Raw genomic sequence first — 6,585 nt, forward strand, 5'->3', positions numbered from 1 at the left:
GTGTATATATTCCGGAAAGCGTTGTACGTACTCCGCCGGCAGGCGGTGTATATATTCTCACAGGCGGTGTACGTACTCCGCCCGCAGGCGGTGTATATATTCCGGCAGGCGGTGTACGTACTCCGCCCGCAGGCGGTGTATATATTCCGGCAGGCGGTGTACGTACTCCACCGGCAGGCGGTGTATATATTCCGGCAAGCTGTGTACGTACTCCGCCGGCAGGCGGTGTATATAATCTGGCAGGCGGTGTATATATTCTGGCAGGCGGTGTAAGTACTCAGCCAGCAGGCGGTGTATTTTTTCCGGCAAGCGGTGTACGTACTACGCCAGCAGGCGGTGTATATATTCCGGCAAGCGGTGTATATATTCCGGCAGGCGGTGTATATATTCCGGCAGGCGGTGTACGTACTCCGCCGGCAAGCGGTGTATATATTCCGGCAGGCGGTGTATATAATCCGGCAGGCGGTGTACGTACTCCGCCGGCAGGCGGTGTATATATTCCGGCAGGCGGTGTACGTACTCCGCCGGCAGGCGGTGTAGATATTCTGGCAGGCGGTGTACGTACTCCGCCGGCAGGCGGTGTATATATTCTCGCAGGCGGTGTACGTACTCCGCCCGCAGGCGGTGTATATATTCCGGCAGGCGGTGTACGTACTCCGCCCGCAGGCGGTGTATATATTCCGGCAGGCGGTGTACGTACTCCACCGGCAGGCGGTGTATATATTCCGGCAAGCTGTGTACGTACTCCGCCGGCAGGCGGTGTATATAATCTGGCAGGCGGTGTATATATTCTGGCAGGCGGTGTAAGTACTCAGCCAGCAGGCGGTGTATTTTTTCCGGCAAGCGGTGTACGTACTACGCCAGCAGGCGGTGTATATATTCCGGCAAGCGGTGTATATATTCCGGCAGGCGGTGTATATATTCCGGCAGGCGGTGTACGTACTCCGCCGGCAAGCGGTGTATATATTCCGGCAGGCGGTGTATATAATCCGGCAGGCGGTGTACGTACTCCGCCGGCAGGCGGTGTATATATTCCGGCAGGCGGTGTACGTACTCCGCCGGCAGGCGGTGTAGATATTCTGGCAGGCGGTGTACGTACTCCGCCGGCAGGCGGTGTATATATTCAGGCAGGCGGGGTACGTACTCCGTCGGAAGGCGGTGTATATATTCCGGCAAGCGGTGTATATATTCAGGCAGGCGGTGTATATATTCAGGCAGGCGGTGTATATATTCTGGCAGGCGGTGTAAGTACTCAGCCAGCAGGTGGTGTATATTTTACGGCAAGCGGTGTACGTACTACGCCAGCAGGCGGTTTATATATTCTGGGAGGCGGTGTACGTACTCCTCCAGCAGGCGGTGCATATATTCCGTCAAGTGGTGCACGTACTCCGCCAGCAGGCGGTGTAGATATTCTGGCAGGCGGTGTAGATATTTTGGCAGGCGGGGTATATATTCTGGCAGGCAGTGTACCTACTCCGCCAGCAGGCGGTGTATATATTCCGGCAGGCTGTGTATATATTCCGGAAAGCGGTGTAAGTACTCCGCAAGCAGGCGGTGTATATATTCCGGAAGGCGGTGTAGATATTCCGGCAGGCGGTGAACGTACTCCACCAGCAGGCGGTGTAGATATTCCGGCAAGCGGTGTAGATATTTTGGCAGGCGGTGTATATATTCTGGCAGGCGGTGTACGTACTCCGCCGGCAGGCGGTGTATATATTCCGGAAAACGGTGTATATATTCCGAAAGGCAGTGTACGTACTCCGCCGGAAGGCGGTGTATATATACCCGCAGGCGTGTACGTACTCCGCCGGCAGGCGGTGTATATTCTCCGGAGAGCGGTGTATATATTCCGGAAGGCAGCGTACGTACTTTGCCGACAGGCGTTCTATATATTCCGGCAAGCGGTGTACGTACTCCGCCGGCAGGCTTTGTATATATTACGGCAAGCGGTGTACGTACTTCGCCGGCAGGCGTTGTTTATATTACGGCAAGCGGTGTACATACTCCGGAGGCAGGCGGTGTATATATTACGGCAAGCGGTGTACATACTCCGCGGGCAGGCGGTGTATATATTCCGGCAGGCGTGTACGTACTCCGCCGGAGGCGGTGTATATATTCCGGCAAGCGTTGTATATATTCCGGAAGGCAGTGTACGTACTCTGCTAGCAGGCGGTGTATATATTACGGCAAGCGGTGTACGTACTCCGCCGGCAGGCGGTGTATATATTCCTGCAGGCGTGTACGTACTCTGCCAGCAGGCGGTGTATATATTACGGCAAGCGGTGTACGTACTCCGCCGGCAGGCGGTGTATATATTCCGGCAGGCTGTTTATATATATTCCGGCAAGCGGTGTACGTACTCCGCCGGCAGGCGGTGTATATATTCCGGCAGGCGGTGTATATATTCCGGCAAGCGGTGTATATATTCCGGCAAGAAACTACAACGGCTACAACTACAACAACTACAACAACGGCTACAAAGGCTACAAAGGCTACAACCAATACAACGACTACAACGGCTACAACGGTGTATATATTCCGGAAGGCAGCGTACGTACTTTGCCGACAGGCAGTGTATATATTACGGAAGCGGTGTACATACTCCGCGGGAAGGCGGTGTATATATACCGGCAGGCGTGTACGTACTCTGCCAGCAGGCGGTGTATATATTCCGGCAGACGGTGTATATATACCGGCAGGCGTGTACGTACTCCGCCGGCAAGCGGTGTATATATTCCGGCAGGCGTGTACGTACTCCGCCGGCAAGCATTGTAGATATTCCGGCAGGCGTGTACGTACTCCGCCGGCAAGCGGTGTAGATATTCCGGCAGGCGTGTACGTACTCCGCCGGCAGGCGGTGTATATATTCCTGCAGGCGGTGTATATACTCCGGCAGGCGGTGTACGTTCTCCGCCGGCAGGCGGTGTATATATTCCGCAAAGCGGTGTATATATTCCGGAAGGCAGTGTACGTATTCCGACGGCAGGCTTTTTATATATTCCGGCAAGCGGTGCATATATTACGGCAAGCGGTGTACATACTCCGGAGGCAGAAGGTGTATATATTACGGCAAGCGGTGTATATATTCCGGAAGGCAGTGTGCGTACTCCGCCGGAAGGCGGTGTATATATACCGTCAGGCGTGTACGTACTCCGCCGGCAAGCGGTGTATATATTCCGGAAGGTGATGTATATATTCCGGCAAGCGGTGTACGTACTCCGCCGGCAGGCGGTGTACATATTCCGGCAGGCGGTGTATATATTCCGGCAGGCGGTCTAAATATTCCGGAGGCGGTGTATATATTCCGGCAGGCGTGTACGTACTCCGCAGGCAAGCGGTGTATACATTCCGGCAGGCGGTGTATATATTCCGGCAAGCGGTGTATATATTCCGGCAAGAAACTACAACGGCTACAACTACAACAACTACCACAACGGCTACAAAGGACCTGAAGATAAAGTTGATGGCCTAAACTTTGATTCTAAGGGCCTGAAGATAAAGTTGAGGGCCTAAACTTTTATTCTAAGGGCCTGAAGATAAAGTTGAGGGCCTAGACTTTGATTCTAAGAGCCTGAAGATAAAGTTGATGGCCTAAACTTTGATTCTAAGGGCCTGAAGATAAAGTTGAGGGCCTAAACTCTGATTCTAAGGCCCTGAAGATAAACTTGAGGGCCTAGAAATTGATTCTAAGGCCCTGAAGATAAAGTTGAGGGCCCAACGGGTCTCTCCTGTAATAAATTACAGCGAAATTACAGGGGTTAGCCAAAGGGTCTCTCCTGTAATAAATTAGAGCGAAACTACCGGGGCTAGCCAAAGGGTCTCTCTTGTAATAAATTAAAGCGAAATTACAGGGGCTAGCCAAATGTTCTGTCCTGTAATAAACTACAGCGAAATTACAGGGGGTTAGCAAACGGGTCTCTCCTGTAATAAACTACAGCGAAATTACAGGGGGTTAGCAAACGGGTCTCTCCTGTAATAAATTACAGCGAAATTACAGGAGGTTAGCCAACGGGTCTCTCCTGTAATAAATTACACCGAACTAACAGGGGGTTAGCCAACGGGTCTCTCCTGTAATAAATTGCAGCGAAATTACAGGGGGTTAGCAAACGGGTCTCTCCTGTAATAAATTACAGCGAAATTACAGGGGCTAGCCAAAGGGTCTCTCCTGTAATAAATTACAGCGAATTTACAGGGGGTTAGTAAACGGGTATCTCCTGTAATAAATTACAGCGAATATACAGGGGGTTAGCAAACGGGTATCTCCTGTAATAAATTACAGCGAATTTACAGGGGGCTGGCCAACGGGTCTCTCCTGTAATAAACTACAGCGAAATTACAGGGGGTTAGCCAACGGGTCTCTCCTGTAATAAATTACAGCGAATATATAGGAGCTAGAGAATGGGTCTCTCCTGGAAAAAATTACAGCCAAATTACAGGGGCTAGCCAACGGGTCTCTCCTGGAATAAATTACAGCGAAATTACAGGGGCTAGACAACGGGTCTATCCTAATAATAAATTACAGCGAACTTACACGGGCTAGCTAAGGCCCTGAAGATAAAGTTGAGAGCCTAAACTTTCATTCTAAGGACCTGAAGATAAAGTTGAGGGCCTAAACTTTGATTCTAAGGACCTGAAGATAAAGTTGAGGGCCTAAACTTTGATTCTAAGGCGCTGAAGATAAAGTTGAACGCCTAAACTTTGATTCTAAGGGCCTGAAGATAAAGTTGAGGTCCTAAACTTTGATTCTAAGGACTTCAAGATAAAATTGAGAGACTAAACTTTGATTCTAAGGACCTGAAGATAAAGTTGATGGCCTAAACTTTGATTCTAAGAGCCTTAAGATAAAGTTGATGGCCTAAACTTTTATTCTAAGGGCCTGAAGAAAAAGTTGAGGGCCTAGACTTTGATTCTAAGGCCCTGAAGATAAATTTGAAGGCCCAAACATTGATTCTAAGGGCCTGAAGATAAAGGTCATGGCCAAAATTCTGATTCTAAGGACCTGAAGATAAAGTTGAGGGCCTAAACTTTGATTCTAAGAGCCTGAAGATAAAGTTGAGGGCCTAAACTTTGATTCTAAGGACCTGAAGATAAAGTTAAGAGACTAAACTTTGATTCTAAGGACCTGAAGATAAAGTTGAACGCCTAAACTTTGATTCTAAGGACCTGAAGATAAAGTTGAACGCCTAAACTTTGATTCCAAGACCCTGAAGATAAAGTTGAACGCCTAAACTTTGATTCTAAGGGCCTGAAGATAAAGTTGAGGGCCTAAACTCCGATTCTAAGGACATGAAGATAAAGTTGAGGGCCTAATTTTTGATTCTAAGGACCTGAAGATAAAGTTGAGGGCCTAAACTCTGATTCTAAGGACCTGAAGATAAAGTTGAGGGCCTAAACTCTGATTCTAAGGCCCTGAAGATAAACTTGAGGGCCTAGACTTTGATTCTAAGGCCCTGAAGATAAAGTTGAGGGCATAAATTTTGATTCTAAGGCCCTGAAGAGAAATTTGAAGGCCCAAACTTTGATTCTAAGGGTCTAAAGTTAAAGTTCAGAGCAAAAACTCTGATTCTAAGGATCTGAAGATAAAGTTGAGGGCCTAGACTTTGATTCTAAGAGCCTGAAGATAAAATTGATGGCCTAAACTTTGATTCTAAGAGCCTGAAGTTAAAGTTGAGGGCCTAAACTCTGATTCTAAGGCTCTGAAGATAAAGTTGAGGGCCTAGACTTTGATTCTGAGGCCCTGAAGATAAAGTTGAAGGCCCAAACATTGATTCTAAGGGCCTGAAGATAAAGGTCATGGCCAAAACTCTGATTCTAAGGACCTGAAGATAAAGTTGAGGGACTAAACTTTGATACTAAGAGCCTGAAGATAAAGTAGAGGGCCTAAACTCCGATTCTACGGACCTGAAGATAAAGTTGAGAGACTAAACTTTGATTCTAAGGACCTCAAGATAAAGTTGAGGGCATAAAATTTGATTCTAGGGACCTGAAGATGAAGTTGAGGGCCTAAATTTTGATTCTAAGGACCTGAAGTTAAAGTTGAGGACCTAGACTTTGATTCTAAGAGCCTGAAGATAAAGTTGATGGCCTAAACTTTGATTCTAAGGGCCTGAAGATAAAGTTGAGGGCCTAAACTCTGATTCTAAGGCCCTGAAGATAAACTTGAGGGCCTAGAAATTGATTCTAAGGCCCTGAAGATAAAGTTGAGGGCCCAACGGGTCTCTCCTGTAATAAATTACAGCGAAATTACAGGGGTTAGCCAAAGGGTCTCTCCTGTAATAAATTAGAGCGAAACTACCGGGGCTAGCCAAAGGGTCTCTCTTGTAATAAATTAAAGCGAAATTACAGGGGCTAGCCAAATGTTCTGTCCTGTAATAAACTACAGCGAAATTACAGGGGGTTAGCAAACGGGTCTCTCCTGTAATAAACTACAGCGAAATTACAGGGGGTTAGCAAACGGGTCTCTCCTGTAATAAATTACAGCGAAATTACAGGAGGTTAGCCAACGGGTCTCTCCTGTAATAAATTACACCGAACTAACAGGGGGTTAGCCAACGGGTCTCTCCTGTAATAAATTGCAGCGAAATT

Source organism: Oscarella lobularis, chromosome 7, assembly GCF_947507565.1.
Source record: "Oscarella lobularis chromosome 7, ooOscLobu1.1, whole genome shotgun sequence".
NCBI lineage: Eukaryota > Metazoa > Porifera > Homoscleromorpha > Homosclerophorida > Oscarellidae > Oscarella > Oscarella lobularis.